Source organism: Haematobia irritans, chromosome 2 (assembly GCF_050003625.1).
Source record: "Haematobia irritans isolate KBUSLIRL chromosome 2, ASM5000362v1, whole genome shotgun sequence".
In the NCBI taxonomy this organism is placed as follows: domain Eukaryota; kingdom Metazoa; phylum Arthropoda; class Insecta; order Diptera; family Muscidae; genus Haematobia; species Haematobia irritans.
The window spans coordinates 77,335,441-77,359,393 of NC_134398.1; the positions used below are offsets into that span (position 1 = coordinate 77,335,441).

Genomic DNA, 23,953 nt, shown 5'->3' on the forward strand with positions numbered 1-23,953 from the left:
GACCAATATGCTTTCAAACATATTATATATTGGAAGAGATCAAACATATAAATGTTTGGGCAATACGCAAAAATGTATATGCTTGAAGCAAAATATGTTTGGGAGTATATGTTACAGAAACGATTTTTTGTGAGCGTGTAGATCCACTAAGATTTTAATATCGAAAGAGTATAGAAATAAATAAATTACATAAAAATTTAAAAATTCCGACAAACTAGAGCACTGGTACCAGTCCTGTGATAGGTCCGTTAATGGCAATTTGCACCAATTTCCCGTTGGGCTAGTTTACATAAGATGTTTATCAAAATGGATTTAAATTTGCGATATATGCATTATGGCTATATATTGAAAATTAATTTCGCACTTTGGAACGGAAATAATTAGCTTTGAACAATTTGCTATAGAACTAATACGTAATGAATAGTTGATATATGTGCTGAAAAAAGTATACAGGGATTAAAATTATATGACCTTCATTTAAGAATATTGGTATAGATTACGGTAAAATATATTAGAGAAGCAGTCGACGCTAATTGTAAGAATACCCTACTTTCAGAAAAAAAACTTAAACGAGGCAATATAAACCTTAACTTATTTTTGATGTTGTTGTACCTTTAGTCAAAGGTTCAATAATCACTTAATTTCCAGATTATTTTTTTATTTAAAATTTGTTTTTGTTGACATTAAGGAAAAGTAGGTTTATTTCAAAGACAGTTATTTTCATTTCGAATGCGATTCGGATGTCCAAAATAAAACAGATTTCTAAGAGTTTGTCCGAGAGTGGTTCCTGAGGACATGTCCACGGGGTGCTCCTGCTAAATTTTTCCAGGACGTGTCCTTTGCAATGAGTCCAAGATGTGTCCTCAAGTGCAAATTTACCCCGTCAATGACAAACCCATGTTAAAGTGGCCGGTCCCTTCCATACGTTTTGACCAGAACTGGCATTGGTCCATACACATCAGGGACTACTCCTGTACTTGTCCTTTGGTTGTTCCATTTTCCGTTGGTTGCAATTAAAAATAAACTGTACCATATACCAAAATGCCTTTTTGTGTTCACATTAAACCACGTGTCACTTCTAAATAAATAAATTAGCTGAAAACACAGTAATTCCGTATTATTCCTACACGCTCACAAAAAATCGCTTCTGTAACATATTCTCCCAAACATATTTTGCTTCAAGCATATACATTTTTGGGTATTGCCCAAACATTTATATGTTTGATCTCTTTCAATATATAATATGTTTGAAAGCATATTGGTCTAAACAATATATGTTTGGGTAGTCTAAGTTCCAAACATTTTGTATTTTTGCATCCAAATTCAATAATGTTGTCTTCCAAAAAACAATATGTTATTATGTGAACATATAATATGTTTGGAAGCATTTTGCACCCAAAAATATTATATGCTTAAAAAAAATCTCCCAAACAATATTGTGCTCAAAATTTTATTTATTTATTTATATATTTACAATCATAATGAATTATGAAAATAAACAGGTAACATAGGTTTTCGACCTGAATGCTCAAAATTTTGTTTCTGCCCAATTGTAAAGGGTGATTCTTTTGAGGTTAGGATTTTCATGCATTAGTATTTGACAGATCACGTGGGATTTCAGACATGGTGTCAAAGAGAAAGATGCTCAGTATGCTTTGACATTTCATCATGAATAGACTTACTAACGAGCAACGCTTGCAAATCATTGAATTTTATTACCAAAATCAGTGTTCGGTTCGAAATGTGTTTCGCGCTTTACGTCCGATTTATGGTCTACATAATCGACCAAGTGAGCAAACAATTAATGCGATTGTGACCAAGTTTCGCACTCAGTTTACTTTATTGGACATTAAACCAACCACACGAATGCGTACAGTGCGTACAGAAGAGAATATTGCGTCTGTTTCTGAGAGTGTTGCTGAAGACCGTGAAATGTCGATTCGTCGCCGTTCGCAGCAATTGGGTTTGTGTTATTCGACCACATGGAAGATTTTACGCAAAGATCTTGGTGTAAAACCGTATAAAATACAGCTCGTGCAAGAACTGAAGCCGACCGATCTGCCACAACGTCGAATTTTCAGTGAATGGGCTCTAGAAAAGTTGGCAGAAAATCCGCTTTTTTATCGACAAATTTTGTTCAGCGATGAGGCTCATTTCTGGTTGAATGGCTACGTAAATAAGCAAAATTGCCGCATTTGGAGTGAAGAGCAACCAGAAGCCGTTCAAGAACTGCCCATGCATCCCGAAAAATGCACTGTTTGGTGTGGTTTGTACGCTGGTGGAATCATTGGACCGTATTTTTTCAAAGATGCTGTTGGACGCAACGTTACGGTGAATGGCGATCGCTATCGTTCGATGCTAACAAACTTTTTGTTGCCAAAAATGGAAGAACTGAACTTGGTTGACATGTGGTTTCAACAAGATGGCGCTACATGCCACACAGCTCGCGATTCTATGGCCATTTTGAGGGAAAACTTCGGAGAACAATTCATCTCAAGAAATGGACCGGTAAGTTGGCCACCAAGATCATGCGATTTGACGCCTTTAGACTATTTTTTGTGGGGCTACGTCAAGTCTAAAGTCTACAGAAATAAGCCAGCAACTATTCCAGCTTTGGAAGACAACATTTCCGAAGAAATTCGGGCTATTCCGGCCGAAATGCTCGAAAAAGTTGATTAACATATATGTCCCAAACATGTTATGCTAGTTTATGAACATTATATGCTTGCACTCAAAAATATTGTGTTTAAAAATTTGTGTTCCAAACATATAATGTTTATAGCCAAACATATGAAAAACAGTCTTTTTCATCCGTGTACACACAAAAAATTATTACCGAAATTTTTTCAATTAAACACTTAATTGAATTTAGAAACAGATTCAATTAATATGTTTATTGATTCAATTAATTATTTAATCAAATCCGAAAAAAACCAATTAAAAAATGATTGATATTTGTTACGCTTAATTGTCAATTACAAACGTGATTGAAAAATTTTCCGTTCCCAATTAAGCATGTGATTGATTCAATCGCCTTTGTGATTGAAATTGATTAGTTTTAAGCGTTGGTGAGAAAGAGAAAGAATATGTTTCATAAGAAACGCATATTTTCTTTTATTTTATATATTGAAGATATTTCAATTAAAAAAATGATTGAATGCGCGAATTTCGTGGCTGAAATCAAAAAAAAAATTTTTTTTGTGTGTAGCAACAATCAACACACGACAGACGCGCAAAAAATCGTGGGTACCTGACCTTCTTTTCGCTGCAAAAAAGTTAAAAAATTAAATGGTCACGAAAACAATGTACATGGTCTTTATGGCATGTAATGGTTCTAGACATGTCTATACGTAACTTATAAAAATACGTTTTTCCCTGCGAAAAAGTTAAAAAATTTAATGGTCAGGTACTCGATTTTCCTGACCTTCTAATGGTTTCGAATTCTATCATTTAAATAATATAATATGTTTGCGGCATTTGAGAAAGTTTTTGCGACAATTACATGCTCTGGATAAGCATTAAATGGAGGCGGCAACCATGTCCAAACATGTTTTTTCTTTGTAAACTTAGTAACACTTCGTGTCAGTTAGCCTGTCTTAATTGAAGATATTGACTACAAACTGCAGTATTAATAACATTATTAATGTGTAAATAATGGTCTTTTAAATTTATGGTTCTTAGTAAATGATTTAAGAAAAAAAAAACTAAATACAACCTCCTATTATCAACGTCATAAAATTATCACCTATGCTGTTATCATGCAATTATGACTAATCCATAGCTCTTAATACATTTTGATTAGAAATCGAACTATTTTTACTGCTCGAGCATTGACGAATTGAAGTAAAAATATGCCAGTTTCCAAATATTTTTTCTTTACACTATTGAATTTGGTACTGATTCTGAGCGAATGAAGCCGATAATTGTACTAAGGATACATTTGTCACGGAATTCTTCATGATAATTAAGTTTAGGTACTCGATAGCTCTTATTTCTTAAGAATTCTAACTCTTTTTACTGCTTCGAGCATGAACGCATTGAATAAACGTATACCCGTTTCCAAAGATTTCGAAGAGTTTGGGTACTTCATACTAAGAAACACAATTAAATTTCTTCGCTTTTTCCGCTTTTTCGTCATGTGCTATTAAAGCACAAAAGATAGCGACTAGTACCCCGAAATTACTATATTTAGTTTTGAAGACATTTTCTCTGAAGAACAGTTTTTTTTTCTGAGGAACGAAATTTTGGATAAGCAAAGTTTTCTTTTAACAATTGGAAATGACAAAAATGGCACATGGGTGCTGTACACACAAAGAAACGTACAAAAAAGATTTGTTTTAGATCTTTTGGGTATTGATTTGATAAGCTTTCTAATTGTTAATGCTTATTTTACCTTCATTAAATTCGTTGTTATCAGTAATGACTTTAAAATTTCAAAATGTGTTTTTTCAGAGGAGAAAATAAATTGGTAGGCATTAAATTTGGAAATATTAATATTTGGAGGGAGTATATTTCTTATTTAAATTATGAGTGCTTTTGTGAATTTAATACAAACGCTTTTAATAACATATTTATCAAGTTCAAAAATTCTGCACTCGTCGCTAGACTTTTCAAAAGAATACCATAATATTGATTAAAAAGGATCAATACCACCTTAAAAACAATCAAATTCTACACTATTTGAAAATATAGAATATCGTTAAGTTTCTTAACCTTTTGACATTCTAATCAGAATTTTTGTATGAAAAGATGTTGAAAGATACTTTCAAATTGGAAAAGCACTAAGTGAAAACGCCTGGAAGCACAAAGTTGGTGTTTTTTTTAAGGCCTGAAAAGGCGCTTTGGTGCTTTTTGGAAATCAAAAAGCACTAAACTTGGTGGTAAAAGCACCAATTTGGCATCATTGGATATCAACATACCAACAGAGCTGTGTTATAACAAAGCGAGAGAATAAAATGAGAGCTGCTATTAAACTGCTTGTATGCAGGGCTGCAAATAAAATTTCAAGAAAAATCTCCAATTTTTTCAGAAAAAATCGTCATAATCGGCCAGTGGCATTTTATATTTATAAATAATATAAATATAAAATATATTTTTGGTTAAAAACAGTACAGAAGTATTTCTATTGCCCACTTTCCTGCCCCTCCGATCGTGGGGGCCACATCCCATTTCGTAGGGATAACGTATTACCGGAACATGGCGGAAGCAGAAGGTTGTAACCAGACTGCTACCATAAAGACTGCTAAAATCAATACTCAAGTCTCTACTAAACGTACACACAAAATTTTTTTTTATTTCAATCACGAAAATCGCGGATTCAATAATTTTTTTAATTGAATTAACCACGAAAATGATAGTGTCAATCACCCATTTTGATTGAAAACCAACACGATTTTCAATTAAAAATTTAATAGACAATTTAATAGGAATCAATTAATTGTGTGATTGAATCAATTAAAAACGTGATTGATTTTTAACATAAAATTCAATCACATTTTTAATTGAATCAATTAAAATTTTAATTAATTTCGCGACAAAAATCAATCAACTATTTGATTCATTCAATTAAATAATTAATTAAAATTGGCTATAAATTGCAATCAAAAATTTATAATTGCGCCCCCAAAATCGTATTTAGTTTTATTTGAAATAAAAGAAAATATGTGTTTCTTATAAAACATATTTAATATTTTATTATTTTTTGAGTTATGCAATAGACAAATTTGTCTTTTGTGTTTTGTTCTAACATAACTTACACATACAATTACTATCAATAACAACTATAGAGTGACAAAATAAACTATATAAATAATTATCTTCTTTATAATAATAACCATGTCAGCATGTTCCTTCTAATATGTAGATGCGCCTAGATTTCCAATAACTCAGCAGCCTGTAAGCTAAATTAGTTTTTTCTGAAAGTAAACAGAATAATTCGAATTTAATTTTGTTCAATTAAAAGTTAATTTTGTTAAACATTACCTGCATAGAATATCAAGTTCAATTCTTAGTTCCAGGTTGCAGATTTATAATCTTCTTATGCAGTTGTAGTCTTTGAACCAATCAAAGACAAAAATAATGGGAAAGCAATGTAATATTTGGTATTATATTGATGATACTTTGCAAATTCTGGAAATAGAAAAAATATAAATGGAAAATACATATTTTTATTATTTTCGGATATTTTTCATATTTTTTAATTCCAAAAGAAATAACTTTTTTACCATAACTTAATTCAGCCCATTAGTTTATATATCAGATATACTGCTCTCTACTTGGGTTCAAACTGAAAAAGGCAGGTAAAACAAAAATGCAATTTAAAACCAACGCTACTTCGCAACGCAACTTTAAGGTGAATCTTCCAACAAACCCATACCGCTCTTGGTTTTAAAAAACTAGGAGTGAGAAAATTTTATAATTTTAAAAGATCAATACGGTACCCACCTTTTGATTGCAAACATATTCTCATATATTTGATAAAATGATGAGTTGATGGGATTGATTGGTCAATTTCACGAAATAAAATTGGTCACTAAAAGGAATGAATAAAAAATTTATTATTTTAGTCCGTTTAATGTAAACAGGCTTCAATGGAAAACGGTATTCACATTTCATAATTTCTTACCTTCAATAAACGTAGAACTTTAATATGATACTTTGCAAATTCTGGAAATAGAAAAAATATAAATTGTAATTACATATTTTTATTATTTTCTGATATATTTCATATTTTTAAATCCAAAAGAAAGAACTTTTTTACCATTCAGCTCATTAATTTATATATCATGATTCAAGGTGAATCATCCAACAAACCCATACCGCTCTTGGTTTTAAGAAAACTAGGAGTGAAAAAAATATAATTTTAAAAGATCAATACGGTAACCACCTTTTGATTGCAAACATATTCTTATATATTTGATAAAATGATGGAGTTGATGGGATTGATTGGACATTTTCACGAAATAAAATTGGTCACTAAAAGAAATGAATAAAAAATGTATTATTTTAGTCCTTTAATGTAAACAGGCTTCAATGGAAAACGGTATTCACATTTCACAATTTCTTACCTTTAATAAACGTAGATTGTTTTCCATTTTTACAATACCACAAAGCACCAACGCAGGTAATTTCAAATGCGTTCTCTCATATATTTTTCAAATCTTTACCACGTGCCCATTTGTTGTTGCACACTTTATTTATTTCAACCCTTTGCGATGATTTGTTTTTGCGTTCAAAATATTTATGCACACATTTTGAATGCAGCAGACAGAATGTCGCCAATCATGTTTTTCAATTTACGCGAAAAACAAAAACCCAACCGTTCGTACCGAGTTACTTCCACAGACTGATCTCTCCATCATACATTGTTGAATAAATACCCATTCTCTTGTTCTCTTTTCGCTCTTTACATTGCTCAAAATTATTCAATTTCAATCACAAAGGTGATTGGATCAATCACATGCGTAATTGGAAACGGAAAAAATTTCAATCACGTTTGTAATAGAAAATTATTTCCGAATTGATTAACAAATTGATTGAATCAATTAATATTTTAATTGGAAGCGTAAAAAATATCAATCATTTTTTTAATTGGTTTTTATTCGGATTTGATTAAATAATTAATTGAATCAATTAACATATTAATTGAATCCGTTTCCAAATTCAATTAAGTGTTTAATTGAAAAAATGTTGGTGATAATTTTTTGTGTATACATCTAGGTATTTAAATGCGTTACGTTCCAGAGGTTTCAGCGTCCCATCAGGTGTGTCTCATTCTATTTTTATTTGGCCCAGTCATTCTTGATTCTAGGTTTTTAATGTTTCCGAATGATGTGAATATTTCCTTCTCATCTAATACCTATGACCGCCTTTGTTTCCTACAGGATGACCTGAAAAAATACAAATATATGCGTTTCTCGAGGTCCAGTCCTATTGACGTTGGATTTGGTATCTATGGCTCGCTTTTGGAGGAGGAGTAGGATGTAGATTCATTTGTGGATCTTGGTATATTGATGTCACATTTAGGGTTATTTCAAGATATTGGCGACTGAATGCCAATATAAGTGCATTTATTAATAAATTATCGTATTTGTAATTGTTGAGTCTTAGCAAATGGCTAAGAACAGAAGCCCCAATTATAAACATTTTCCAGTTATCACATACATTTCATTATCTTGAAATTATGGCTAAACGGTTTGAGATACACCAACAAAAAATACAATGAACATTTCTAAAACCAATCTGACTTTATATGAGGGCTAGGGGTTTTTCCCGGACTTTTTCTATTCCCGAGAAAGCGGGATTTTTTTTCGAATTTCCCGGGATCCCGGTCAAAGGGAGACCTGCTTCGATTTGGCATATATTTAGACATTTGAATGTGGAACGCCGTTCGGACTCGGCTATAAAAAGGAGGTCCCTTGTCATTGAGCTTAACATGGAATCGGGCAGCACTCAGTGATCAGAGAGAAGTTCACAAATGTGGTATCACAATGGACTGAATAGTCTAAGTGAGCCTGGTACATCGGGCTGCCACATAACCTAACCTAACCTAGACATTTGAATAAATTGGAAATCGCCAAAAACTGCGGTTATAAGATGCTAACATTAAAAATTATATAGAAATGAAAGAAACTTATTTCGATTTCAGAGTCACATTTCTCTATATGCACATGTTCGGTCAATATTCCCAAAAAGAATACACCACTAAAAGAATACACTAACCATCATAATAAAAGTTGTAATTTTCATATTTCATAAACACATCCATGCACACACAAAATAATTTATTTCTGATTCAATCACCAAATTAATTGATCCAATTAATTTTTTAATTGAAATGTCTTCAATCACGAAAATGATAGTATCAATCACAGTTTTAATTGGGAATAGAAAAAAAATTGATTTTTTTCAGCAAATTTCAATTGATTTTTTAATTGATTCAATTAAAAATTTGATTGATGTTGATTGCAAAACTCAATTAATTTATTAATTAAAAAAGGTAACTATTTTTAATTACTTTCTGAATTGGCTTAGGTTAGGTTAGGTTAAAGGGCAGCCCGATTAAATTTCAGGCTCACTTAGACTATTCAGTCCATTGTGATACCACATTTAACTAAAAGTACCTATTACATATGTGCACTTCTAGTCTTAACCACTGAACCTTCTCTATTATTTACTTTTGTGGAACCAACCAGATTGCTCCAAAAACATTAACAAACTGCTTAAGTTAACGTTTTCCAGGTCAGCCAGTAATCTAAAGCTATATGCTCCTAAAATTCGCTTACGCCTTACACAAAAAGCAGGACACTCACACAAGAGGTGTTTAATCGATTCCTTTTCCTCCACATCTTGACAGCTTATACAATAGTCATTATACTTCGCACCTATAGTTTTTGCAAATTCGCCTATCAGGCAGCGACCCGTTATAGCAGATATCAGGAGTGCTATCTGACGCCTTGAGAACACTAGCATATCTAGTGTGCGGTTTAAGTTTAAATGGGGCCATATTTGCTTGGTGTCGTTACAACCCTTGCAATTTTCCCATCGAATATTGGCCATCATAACAGCCTTCTCACGCAGTAAGAGCTTGCAGGTGGCCAGAGGCATACCAACAGATTCTAGTTCCCCTGGAATATGTAAGGTAGTTCCTAGCCTTGCTAACACATCTGCTTCGCAGTTCCCCGGTATGTTCTTATGGCCAGGCACCCATATTAGGTGAATATTGTACTGTTCAGCCATCTCGTTGAGAGATTTGCGGCAGTCTATGGCCGTTTTCGAGTTAAGGAACACAGAGTCCAAGGATTTTATTGCAGGTTGACTGTCTGCGTATATATTAATGCCAATATTTGTTGGAACATTACTTCTCAGCCAATTCACCACCTCTCTTATTGCCAATATTTCAGCCTGAAAAACACTACAGTGATTAGGTAATCTTTTCGCTATTCGAATTTCCAGATCTTTAGAATATACTCCGAACCCCACTTGTCCATTCAATTTGGAGCCATCAGTATAGAAATCTATATATCTTTTATTCCCCGGGGTCTGTGTACACCACGCCTCACTGTTGGGAATTAGAGTTTCAAACTTTTTGTCGAAAAGTGGTTTTGCCAGGGTGTAATCCACTACATTAGGCACATCTGGCATTACTTTGAGGACCGAACTATGACCGTACATTTTTTCCGACCACAGCGATAGCTCGCGCAACCGCACAGCCGTTGTTGCAGCTGACTGTTTGGCCAAAATGTCTAAAGGCAATAGATGTAGCATGACATTAAGGGAGTCTGTTCCTGTCTTGCTAAATGCGCCTGAGATACATAAGTTCGCCATACGCTGAACTTTATCTAAACAAGTCGGTTTCTGAAGTGCCGGCCACCAGACTACAACACCATATATCATTATAGGTCTAGCTACTGCCGTGTATAGCCAATGCACAATTTTTGGTCTTAGTTCCCACTTTTTCCCTATTGCCTTTTTGCACGAGTACAAAGCTACCGCGGCTTTTCTCGCCCTCTCTTCAATATTAAGCCTACAATTCAGCTTCCTGTCCAAAATAACGCCAAGGTATTTTGCACACTCACCAAAGGGAATTTCAGTACCCCCTAAGGAAATGGGCCTAACCGTGGGAGTTTTGCGATCTTTGCAGTACATGACTAGTTCTGTCTTTGCTGGATTTACACCAAGACCATTATCTTTCGCCCATTTCTCAGTCATCCGGAGAGCTCTCAGTATAATATCTCTGACTGCTAGCGCCACATCATCTGCGTATGCCACCACTTTTATCCTTTCTTTTTCTAGGGAAACCAGAAGTTTGTTTATAGCCTCTGTTCACATACCTTTGTATGTTTGCTTGCCCTAGTGTGGCTGAAATACGTCTCTTTATTAGAAGTTCGTCTAACAGCCTAAGTATACCTGGATCAACATTCAGAGTTTTCAGTCCATTTAATATCGAGCTCGGATGGACATTATTGAACGCCCCTTTGATGTCTAGAAACGCCACGATTGTGTATTCTTTGACAGATAGTGAGCTTTCAATAAAGCTGACTAGTTCATGCAATGCGGTCTCAGTAGACCTGCCCTTCGAGTATGCATGCTGTCGTTTCGAGAGCAAACTTGAATCCACGCTAGTTCTAAGATACATGTCTATCATCCTCTCCAGGGTCTTAAGTAGGAATGAGGATAAGCTGATTGGTCGGAAATCCTTCGCATTCGAGTGAGAGGCTTTTCCTGCTTTAGGTATGAAGACGACTTTTGTTTCCCTCCACTTTTCTGGAATATATGCTAAGTTTACACATCGTTTATATATCACCGTCAACCAGGGGATAATTCTTTCAGTCACTGCCTGTAACTCCGCCGGAGTAATTCCATCAGGTCCGGGGGATTTGAATGGTCCAAAGCTATTTAAAGCCCATTTTATTCTAGATTCCGACACAATTTCCTCGATAGGAAATGATCGCTGAGCCTCTGTTACACCGCCGGAACATGGTTCAACCGTCTGATTTCCAGGGAAGTGTGTGTCCAAAAGTACCTCCAACGTCTCCTCACTGGACGTTGTCCAATTTCCCTCCGCTGTTTTAATGAAACCTGGAGCGGTGTTAGTGGATGCTATACTCCGCTATTAGAAAACACGTCCGTTCAGTTCGACGGTTGAATAATATAATTGGCTTAGAGTTTTTATTTGGATTAACAAATGATTGTTTGAAATACATTTTTAATTAAAAATTAAAAAAATCAGCACTTTTTTTAAACTGAATTAGTCTTCCGAATTTGATTAAAAAGTTAATTGTATCAATTAATTTTTTAATCAAAAATTTTAAAATTGTCAATCATTGACTTAATTAACTTAATGTTTCTATCATGATTAAAAAGTTAGTTGTATCAATTAATTTATTAATTGAAAATTTTTTCAACTTAATTGGAAATATTTTGGTGACATTTTTTTCTGTGCAATAATGATAAAAATATTTTGAAATTATACAATTGCAAATATGGTTATGCAAGGTAAAATTACACATTGTTTATAAAGGTTTACTTAGTCTTCCAATTTATTGGAATGTCGGTTTACAGAAATATGACGATAATAAATTAGGAAGAGCAACCTTATTTTAAACAATTGGTAGGCCGTTAGAACCTGGGCTAGAACCCACGACTATGTATGTCGGACAAGGCAACTATTACTATTTGGTAGAAAAATTCCCAGGAATTCCTGCACATAGTTCCAGGGAACACGGGAGAGAAAAAATACACAATTCCCGGGAAAAACTCTAATTAGGGCCATTTTCATGTACACCCTCAAAAAAAAAATCGCTTCTGTAACATATACTCCCAAACATATTTTGCTTCAAGCATATACATTTTTGGGTATTGCCCAAACATTTATATGTTTGATTTCTTCCAATATATAATATGTTTGAAAGCATATAGGCCTAAACAAATAATATGTTTGGGTAGTCTAAGTACCAAACATTTTGTATTTTTCCATCCAAATTCAATAATGTTGTCTTCCAAAAAACTATATGTTGTTATGTGAACATATAATATGTTTGGAGGCATTTTGGACCCAAAAATATTATATGCTGAGAAGAATTTTCTCCCAAAGAATATTGTGCTCAAAATTTTTTTCTGCCTAATTGTATATTGCCTCACATTTTTTTCACTTCCATGAGTTTTTTTAGTTAGCACCTTTTTCTGTAATACAAACATTGTAGAAGAAATTATTAAATTTTATAATTTTTTTTTCAATTTTACCTTTTGCCGGACGGGGATTCGAACAGCGGACCACACAGTTTGTAAGACAGCACACTAACCACTGGGCTACGTAGCTGTTATGGTCATCAAGAGATAATTATCGTTATAAGTTATATTTATATAGCATAGCTTGCGGCACCCACGAGCCGATGCAAACATAACATTGTTTAACAACATAACATTGTTAAACATACATTTGTTGGCAGCGTGGAGCAGTGGTTGGTCGTTGCGTGACAGGGGTCCTGGGTTCGATCCCTGCTTCGACCATCACCATTTTTTTTTTAATATATTTTTTAACATATATTCCAGATTCGTTCGGAAGTTCCCGACAAGGTGTCCAGCATTACATACTATTATATTAAATTTTTACTACGAAATTGTAAAGTGCGTTTTATAAAAGACTTAAAGTCAGAAAAGAAAAATGCTTGATATAAACGAAATGGACTGAGTTCAAATCAAATATTATTTTTTTATTGCAAAAATAAAAATTGTTTAACAAATAAAGGTTTTTGTATACAAGTTTAAAATTTTCGAAGAAATTCAAAAACTCTTACAAACGAAGAACGTGAATTCGATATATAAAAATATTTTTCCATCGAATCCTAAGGTTAACGATAACCATTCAAAAGCACATTATATTTAAATTCTAAACAGTAATTTTACAACAGCACATAAATTTATTTTGGTGTGAGCAATTGTTTGCTAGCATGTAACACCATTAATTTAGAAATACAAATAAATATGAATTTTTATTAACGAATAATTTTGTACTTAATTTAATTCTTAAGGCCGGCATAAAGTTGGCATTATCGCCTTAAAATGACCATGTTTACCCTTTTACTTTTTTTTTAATAATTTCTTTTAAAGAAAATAAACTTATTCAATTGTTGCTTTGGATCTTTCCCCACCATGTTATAATACAATTTACCGGAAAAAGTTGTAATGTTACTCTGGTTTTGCCGCTAAAAGGTGAGTATTAAGTTCGAGTTTAGCCGCTAAAATCGCTAAAGTGAAAACTAAATCAGTAAGAAAAATCCATGAAATTATACATATTTGTTGCAAATTTTATTATAACTTGATGGGGAAAAGCCCAAGCAAATTTTCACAAAGTTTGTATTCCTTAAAATGGATTATTAAAAAAATTAATCGTGAAAAAATGACGTTTTTAGCGGCTAAACTCGAACTTAATACCCACCTACAATGAGAAATAATTTTAGCGGCAAAACTCGAACTCAATGCCCGCTTTTATTTTCGAAAAAATCCGTCAACTCCTCTTGGACTACTCATTAATAAAGAGGAACTAATCTTTGTTTTTATAGATCTTACTGTTTAATTTTTCACTGTTTCGCCCTGTTTTCATTTTACTTTCACAACTCTAAAAAGAGTGCACTGAAAAAATATTGTCGTGAGGCCAAAAAGTTCATGTCCTTAAAATAAGAATACAACTTTTGCTTAGCTTAGAAGACGCATTTCTCTAATATAAAGTTTTTTTTCCATGTTAAAAGGTCGATACTTTCAATGAAGTCGTGTTGTCGTTATAATTAAGTGATTTGACTTAAAAATGGGTATCATAACATGAAAGAACAAATTTTTGGACTAAGGTCAACTTGACTTTAATAATTCACAAAAATTCTTTAAAATTAATGAAACTGTCTTTAAATTTGTTGCATTTTTGCATCTTGACTACAAGGCAAAAATCATTAAAAAATAGGATATGTTTTTCAACACTTTATTTTAAAGACATTTTTACTTGAAACATAGCATAATTTCTACTGGAAGTCTTGTTTTTAACGGACATTTTATACCATATGAAAAAAACCTGAAAAAGCGAAAAATTGAAATGTGCTTCGTAGAGTCAAGTACACCATTTAAAAGATAATTGTGTCTTAAAAGCATCCTTACTTGTATTCTCCGCTTCTTTGGTTCGGAATCAATATCAAAATTGTTAAAGTGGAGACACAATCTTTGGAACCGGACATGCTTTTTGTTCAGTGTATAGTGCCCTTTCGTTAGTTTTTATGAAGATCCCTTTAATTACCTTTGTTTGAATATTTTGACTTTCTCGTCCTACGTTCCGATTTGTTTTGACGAAACAAAAAAATTGTGCCCGTAATGCGAAAATGATAAACAAAACTCATGCTCTTTTTTCAAATATATTTTATCTTGGTTCCGAATGAATTTTCTCTCCGAATACTCATTTTAATATTTTACTTAAGCATATACAATTTTTGGTGAAGTCTTATATCGCAACATATATATGTTTACTCATAATATGTAAATTTATACTTGTTTATATTCACACGTAGTATTTTTCCTATATTTAATGAAATTTTCTTTGTGTATATATATTTGTAATGCGCCAATTGGTTACTTTCATTATTCTACTTCCAGCATACACTTTGTCTCTCTTTGTAAACACATATATGTTTATGGGCTATTTCTAAATTAATATATGTTTGAATCCAAGCATATTATATTTACAAACATTTTATTTCCCAAACATAATATGTTCTAACATATTAACATATATGTCCCAAACATATTATTATATGTTTGCACTCAAAAATATTGTGTTTAAAAATTTGAGTTCCAAACATATAATGTTTATACCCAAACATATGAAAAACAGTCTTTTTCGACCGTGTAGCTACACAATATTTTAGCTGTTCTAAATCGCTTTTATTTGGAAATAATTCTGCAACTTATGAACGGATAACGATATCAACATATTTTTTTTTATGTGTGAAAGCTGAAGTGTTTTCCTCTAAGTTTGCAAGTCCCACGGGCTGACCTAGCTGTCAACTCCGCAATTTTGAACCGATTTCGATGATTTTTCAATGCTGGGTATAAATTGTAAAGCTCTATAACAAATTGCGTGTGCAATTATCTTTTACCGTTCGCAAGATATGGGCCCCACAATTTAGTTTTTTGCAAAATTTTGACAAAGTGGGGTCAGTATTTTGAACCTAGAAGTTCTGTTTTTGAATAGATTCGTAATTTCTTATCTGCATTCCCTTCAAAATTCTACGAATCCTAGACAAAAAAAATGTGTACCCACGTGCTTTAGATTAACCCTTATACTACGTTGGGTAGTAGGTCGTATTTTTCATCACCGAATTTTTTACTGTTGGATTATAATTAAAAGTTCTTTCTACTCAGCATGAATTCAGCATATGTCACCAACTCATGTACTGAGTGATAGACATTTTTAATTATATACGAACAGTAGGAAATGCGGTGATGAAAAATACGACATGGGTCATCAAATGACCCCAACGTAGTATAAGGGTTAAAAGTTGTAAAGTCCACAAATTAGAATTTCAAAAAATTACTAATTGTTGACCATTTTTTTTGTTTGTTCGAAAAAAGCACATACATTCTTTCTGTGGTAACATATTTTTATAGATTTCTCCAATCTTTTTGTACTTGTTTCTTATAGACCACCAAATAAGGATACGTTTTAAGCTTTATCGGTCATTTTGGTAAAGTAGTATATGAGTTATTCTTCTCCCAAAACCGGCAATTTTTCAAAAAGAAAAAATTTTGTTTTCAAAAATTCTCATTCGGCAAAGCACCGATTGCTAAGCCGATCTGTTTTCCAAAATTTCCTATGTGTCCACTAAGTAACTGTATAAGATTTCAACATCCTACACTAAAAAAAAAGCATACTCGGTTCCAAAGATTTTGCCTTTTCTTTAAAAAATTTGGTATTGATTCCGAGCCAAAGAAGCGGAGAATACAAGTAAGGATATTTTTAAGACACAATTCTCTTATAAATTTAGGTTTTGTGTACTTGCTTCTACACTCTTAGAAAAATATGTTTTTCATATGTTCCGATATAAACAAAGTGTGTTTCGGGCACAATTTTAAAACACAATATATTTAAGTGCAAACATCTATTGTTCCTAAACTAACACTAAATGTTTGGGACATCTATGTTAATATGTTAGAATATATTATGTTTGGGGCATAAATGTTTTATAAAAATCATATGTGTGAATGCAAACATATATAAATTTACAAATTTCGACTAAACATACATATGTTGTGATACTTTATCCAAAGCGACAGAGAGAGTATAGAGAAAGAAATAGAGATGGAAACCGGGAGAGTTGACGAAAGATATCAACATAACACAGCGAAAGAATCAAAAGAGAACAATTTCTGTGAAACCGCTGGTATGTTGTTTCGGAAAACCGTTTTATGATAAGGCCAAAAATTTGAATGAAATCGAAGTTTCATTATAAACATTTAATATAGTATAAATATAAATGTGCAAATTAAAAAAAAAACAAGTTTTCGGTCGGAGCAGGGATTGAACCCACGACCCTTTGCATGCAAGGCAGACATGCTAACCACTGCTCCACGTGGCAAACAAATGTATGTTTCTGTTAAATAATGTTATGTTTGCATGGGCTCGTGGGCGCTGCAAACTATGCTATATAAATGTAACTTATAACGATAATTATCTGCTGGTGACCATAACAGCTACGTAGCCCAGTGGATAGTGTGTTGGCTTACAAACTGTATGGTACTCGGTTCGATTCTCCGTGCAGGCGAAAGGTAAAATTTAAAAAATTTATAAAAGTGAATAAGTTCTTCAACATTATTTGTATTACAGAAAAAGGTGCCAAGAACTAAAATATTTCGTGGAAGTGAAAATTACGGGTATGTTAGGCAATGAGAACAATCGTCTTTGGGAAAAATTCTTCCAAGCACATAATATTTTTGGGCTCAAAATGCTTCCAAACATATAATATGTTCACATAAAACAAACATATTAATGTTTCGGTAGTATCCAATAATATATGTGCTTCCTGCAAAATATGTTTGGAACATATGTTAAAGAAGCGATTTTTTTTGAGGGTGTAGGAAGCAAATTTTAATTTTTCGCTTTCTCAGCTTTTTTCTTCATATGCTATCAAAGTCCTTTAAAAACGAGTCAACGGCAACTTTATCTTCCAAATTAAGACTCGACTTCCAGTAGAAATTATGCTATGTTTGAAGTAAAAAACTTCTTTAAAATAAAGTTTTGAGAAACATGTCCTATATTTGAACGATTTTTTGCTTTGTAGTTAAGATGCATAAAGACAACAAATTTAAAGACAATTTCATTAAATTTAAAGAATTTTTCTGAATTATTAAAGTCAAGTTGACCTTAGCCTATAAATTTTTTCTTTCATGTTAAGATATCCATTTTTAAGTCAAATCACTTAATTATAAGGACAATACGACTTCATTGAAAAGTTTATCGACTTTTGGAGAAGGAAAATAACTTTATTTTAGAGAAATGCGTCTTCCATGCTAAGCAAAATTTGTATTCGTATTTTAAAGACAGGAAATCTTTGACCTCACGACAATATTTTTTTCAGTGTACCAGTAAACAGCTGAGAAATATGCAAATTACAAAAAATAACGTATTTTCAACATATGGGGATTTCGGGTATTTTTGATACCAATTTTGGGAATGGTGTATTCAGCAATGTTTCTTAAAACAGTTTTACCAGCAAAAATCAATAAAAATCGTAATGATATTACAATTAGTTCAACAGCTATTAACCCAGCAAAAACTAGGTAACCACATCTCACTACGGTTTGCATTACCAGGAGTAAAACTGTCATTACACATTGCATTACATTGCGGTGAGTTATAATGAATAACTTATAATGAATAACTTATAATGAATTGTAGGTAATTTTTTAATTCTTATTGTCAAAAATGTAATGCAGTTGGCTGTTAGTAGCATAATAAATAGAATAAATGATGGTATCATTAGATATAATTATTCACATAATTGAGCATTTACTTAAAAAACTCAAAAAGAATATGTAATGTAACGGTAATTCTGAAAATTTTTACGTTAACGAATATTCTTCACAAATATTTCATAATAATTGTGTTTTAAATTAATGGCATTACCATATTATGTTTTAAACAAATGCTTTATTATACCTCATTCATACGTATTTTACTTCCAGAATCCACTTTAACTAGATTTCAACTGTCATTTGCCTTATAAAAAAGGGATTCAACAAAGTCCACTTTCGAACCTAATGTGAATGGGCTTTTAGGTATATTTTAACGAATCCAATTCCCCTGAACAACCTACACAGAAAAAAATTTCACGAATATTTTTCAAATGTAAGTCTTAATTTTTAAAAAATATTCAATTAAAAATGTAATTGATTCAACAAATTTTTTAATTGAAACAAAAATCAATCACAAAAATTAATGGTATCAATTAATTTTTGATTTCTGTAATTGAAGGCATTTCAATTAAAAAATTAACTGGATCAATTAATTTCGTGATTGAATCTGAAAAAAATTTTTTGTGTATACATTAATAATTATTTTAATAATAATTATTGCGTCTTATCTTATTTATATGAATATATTAACATTTTGTTTTTTGTTTATTTATACTATTCAAATAGTGTCCATATAACAGCATTACTCTATATATTTGGCGAACGAAGTCATTATTCGCAAGATTTGGTTACCTGAGACAATAAGTATTTATTTTTCAAACTTTGGTATATCTACAAATAAGTGGTTACATATTAGGTGTATATATTTTTCAAGTGTGCCAAGTTTGATTTAAATCGGTTGAGATTTAGACATAGCTCCCACACGGACGAAAAAGACTGTTTTTCATATATTTGGGTGTAAAAATTATATGTTTGGAACTCAAATTTTTTCACACAATATTTTTAAGTGCAAGCATATAATGTTCATAAACTAGCATAACATGTTTGGAACATATATATTAATATGTTAGAACATATTATGTTTGGGACATAAAATGTTTGTAAATATAATATGCTTAGATGCAAACATATATTAATTTGGAAATAGCCTATAAACATATATGTGTTTAGAAAGAGAGACCTAGAGAGTATTCTGCAAGTAAAATAATGGAAGTAACCAATTGGCCCTTAAACATATATCCACACAAAGAAAATTTCATTAAAATTTTTTACTACCTGTGTATGCCCTAAGGTGAAACATAATATGTTTGAACAATACAAACAATATTTTGTTTGGAGCAATCCTGAGTATATATATGATTGATGCAAAATGTGTTTGGGGTATATGTTACAGAAGCGATTTTTTGGAGGGTGCATATAAACGTACATTTGCAGAAATGCATTATTTTACCCGAATTAGTGACGTTTAGTGAAAGTTTTTGCGCATTTGGCAAAGCAAGGGTCTAAACATAACACATCGTTGGAAAGGTATTTTAGAAACCTTTATTTCTATGCAACTGAAAAGAACAAAAAATACGAAACTTTGAACGATTTTTACGATTTTTATTGATTTTGCAGGTAAAATTGTTGTAAGAAATATTGGTGAATATATCATTACCAAAATCGGTATCTAAAATCCCCAAAGTAGGGACATATGATGAAAAAACGTTATTTTTTGTAATTTGCATATTTCTCAGCTGTTTACTGGTAGGATGTTGAAACCTTTTACAGTTACTTAATGGACACATAGGGCTTAGCAATCGGTGCTTTGCCGAATGAGAATTTTTGAAAACAAAATTTTTTCTTTTTGAAAAATTGCCTATTTTGGGAGGAGAATAACTCATACATTACTACAACACTACATCATTCACACACAGAAAATTATTTTGCTATCTTTATCCGTTCAAAAGTTGCTGAATTATTTCCAAAAAAGCGATTTGGAACCACTGTGTGGCGGTTAACAAACAGAAATTTGAATATATTCTTGTTGCGGGTTAACTTTAATTAAAAACATTTAAGTTCTTAGCTACCATGGTGTGGCATAGGATGGATTGCATCCGCTGTGTGATTTAAAAGTTGTTTAACTAACTTGGTCTAAGTGCACCCAAAGAAAAAATATTTGCCCAAGAATGAAATTTTAGACGAACGAAATTCGCCCTTGTTATAAAGCATTTTCTTTAGGAGCAAATAAACCAGTATTTATGACAAATGTTGCAACGGGTTTCTCTAATATTCTTCATATGTATTTTTATCTACTGAATTCGGGAAAAAAAAATTTTAAATTTTTTTGTCGAACAGTTTTTGATATATCCCGTTATTTTTAGTTTTTATATCCGATTTTTTTTTTGAAGATGTGGCTTTTTCGCATCGATATTTTTTGAACCATCTAACTTATCACAGATACAATTATATACAATTATTTGCGGTCTTAATACCTTTAATTTAAGTACCAACAACGATATAATCGAACATTTCTAACTCGAGATATAATTTGTTTAGTGAAAAAGCGAAAAATAAAGGGATATGTCAAAAATTGTTCCATAAAAAAATTTTAAACATTTGTTTTCGAATTCAGCAGATTAAAATACATAAGAAACGTCGACTCTTATCAAGGGTACATTTTCAGTGTAAACTACACCCAGAAAAAAGTGCCTTCGAAACTAAAGGAAAAATTTTTCATCAATATAGTTTATCCATTTTATTTCCATTAAGGTAAAATTTTGTGAGAAATAATAAAATTTACTCGTTTCAGTAAAAATATCCTATACTGTAAGCAGTTAGGAATAGTTCATTAACTAGAATAGGGCATGGAATTTTACTCATACTATTTTCTTCGCTGGGTATAAGAATTTACTACTGAACAAGAATATTTTATTCACCGATAACAAAGCATTCGTAAAAATAAACAAAACCCGAACTAAAACCAAGTTTCCTCAAAATTAGTAAAATTTCTTATAAAATGATAATTGCGACTTCCTTTATAATAGACAGTTTTTCATACATACGAACAACACTTGGCATAGAAAAATATTTTAGTTCATTCGTACTAAGAAGTATGCAATCCAATCAAAACTTAAGGAAACACACTTGTTAGAATATAGGAAATTTTCCTATATTTCTATTGTCTACCTGTAATCGATACCTGTCATCGCAATCGATGTGTTTGCGCGTGGGTGTAATCGATATGTTTGCGCGTGGGTTGTTTTTTTAGTTGGAAACGCGTTGTTGTGGTATACGGAAAGATTGTTAAAAAATAATATTGTAAAATAATATAATAAATAACAAATAAAATATATAAAATATTTATTATTTTAAATTAGTGAGAAAAATTTTCGTTTTTTGAAAATAAATCTATCAATGTTCGTGATGGTATATAAAGAAAGAAAACACCAGCAGAATAACAACCCTTTCATTTGTCTTCATTTTGGAATCTTCAATTATCAGGTAATATTCAGTGACGCTAACCTTTTGTAACAAAAATGGTTTATGATTTTTTATATTTGTAGATATTGAAATTGTAAAAGGAGGACAAAATCGTTAGGCAGCAACTTATTAAAAGTGAAAAGTACAAGAAGAAGAAAAAGTGCGTTTTACAGTTGATAATATCACATGGAAATTGGAAACAGCGGAATAATAAACTAATATTTCAAGGAGATTCGATGCTGTTGATTCTTAATAAATATATTCAATGTATTAATAAAACATGTCTTTTATTGAAGATAAAATTGCTCATATATATAAATAAAATTGTATTTAAAAACGAAGGTAAGCAGTTCTAATTATGAAGTAAAAGTTTTACCACAAATGTGTAAGATTTGTCCAAATGAATGAAAAAATTTCAATAAAATCATTCCATATATGAATTCAAATCTGTTAAATTTTTTCATTCTGTAGTATAGTGGTACATAAATATAGGAAAATGTTAACTAATATATGGAATGCATTATACCTAATTTCTACGAAAATCACATCGTTCAAACAAATAAAAATGTCTTTGGCGCTATACGAAGTTCAACTTTCTTCACAATGAGTTAATTTTAACTTAAAGAAGGGGTCACTTTTTTCTGGGTGTAGTGTGATTGTCTCCAATCTTTTGTATTTTTTCTTTTAAGCATAAAAAGAAAACTTTTCTTACAGTGTATGGTCTTCTCGATTTTTCGTCAATGTCTGAGATCAAGCATTACCCAAATTATTTCTTCAATCACAGTCTTACGCTTATCGGTGAACGGTCAGTGGGGTTAGTATCTCATTTATAGCTAAACTTGACTAGTAAAAAAATGTGAAAATTTGACATTTTCGCATCGATATTTTTTGAACCATCTAACTTATCACAGATCCAATTATATACGATTATTCGCCATCTTAATACCTTTAATTTAAGTACCAACATCTCATTTATAGTTAAACTTGACTAATAAAAAAATGTGTATTTATAATAAAATAAAACTTCCGTCACCATTGAAATTCTATCACAATCTGAAAAAGTTTTCCGCTTCTTCTTATGCTGTTCCTAATTCCCATTTCAGAAATATTTTAAAAATTCCCGTAACAAAGTATTTCAATTTTAATTACATAAGCATTTGCCAGTAATAAATTGCATGTCTAACTTTTTTGTAATAAATCTAATCAAAGTCTCTTATTAATATTGTTGTTATTTCTTAAGATTGACTGCTCGTACTATAAACTGCAACAAAAAATATTCTATTGAAGTGAGTTGTAATTACTGCGGTTGTAATGTCAATGAACCAATGTAAGTTAAATAAGATTGTCGTCTTTAACTAGCAGGTAATGGCAAATGATCAGTAATAAGATTGATTCTCGTGTATTTCCTCAGCTACTCCAAGCTACATTTAATAAAATATAAAGCTCGGGACTTTGCTTGATATTAGAACTTTAGCCCCTCGTTATTACACATCATGTTATTATAAATGACGCATGTCATAAAAAATAATTCGTTTTTTAATATCACATCTGAAAAAGTGTGTACTAAGCTAGTACACCCTCAAAAAATTCGCTTCTCTAACATATGTTCCAAACCTATTTCACAGGAATCACATACATATATTATTGGATATTGCCGAGCTATTATTATGTTTGTTTTATATGAACATATTATAAGTTTGGAAGCATTTTGATCCCAAAAATATATGCTTATAAGAATTTTCCTCCAAAGTAGATTGTACTAAAAAATATTTCTGCCTAATTGTATATTCCATTACTTCTTTCTTCTCACTTCCACGGGATTTTTTAGTTCTTAGCAACTTTTTCGGTACTACAAACAATGTTGAAGAAATTATTCAATTTTATAAATTTGCACCGAAAAAAGTGAACTGTTTTATAGGAAGAATGAACTACCTCGCACGAAAATTGAACTAAATTTTGCTCCACATTTTGAGATTTCCACAAAGCGTTGTTAAAAACCAGGAAATTTTAATGCCCTGTTGTACTTTTTAACTGCATT

General features: G+C 31.6%; 1 protein-coding gene across 4 annotated transcripts in view; it reads left to right on the forward strand.

The window, feature by feature from the left end:
• LOC142225572 (ATP-binding cassette sub-family G member 4) overlaps positions 1–23,953 on the forward strand; it is a 196,468-nt gene that overhangs the window by 20,389 nt on the left and 152,126 nt on the right. Inside the window, exon 1 of one of the 4 annotated variants that reach the window (XM_075295356.1) lies at positions 18,868–18,886. The exons of the other annotated variants lie outside the window; for them this stretch is intronic. The gene's annotated coding sequence lies outside the window, so the exon portion shown is untranslated. Of the gene's footprint in view, positions 1–18,867; positions 18,887–23,953 lie in introns of those variants that run through there. 4 annotated transcript variants of the gene reach the window in all.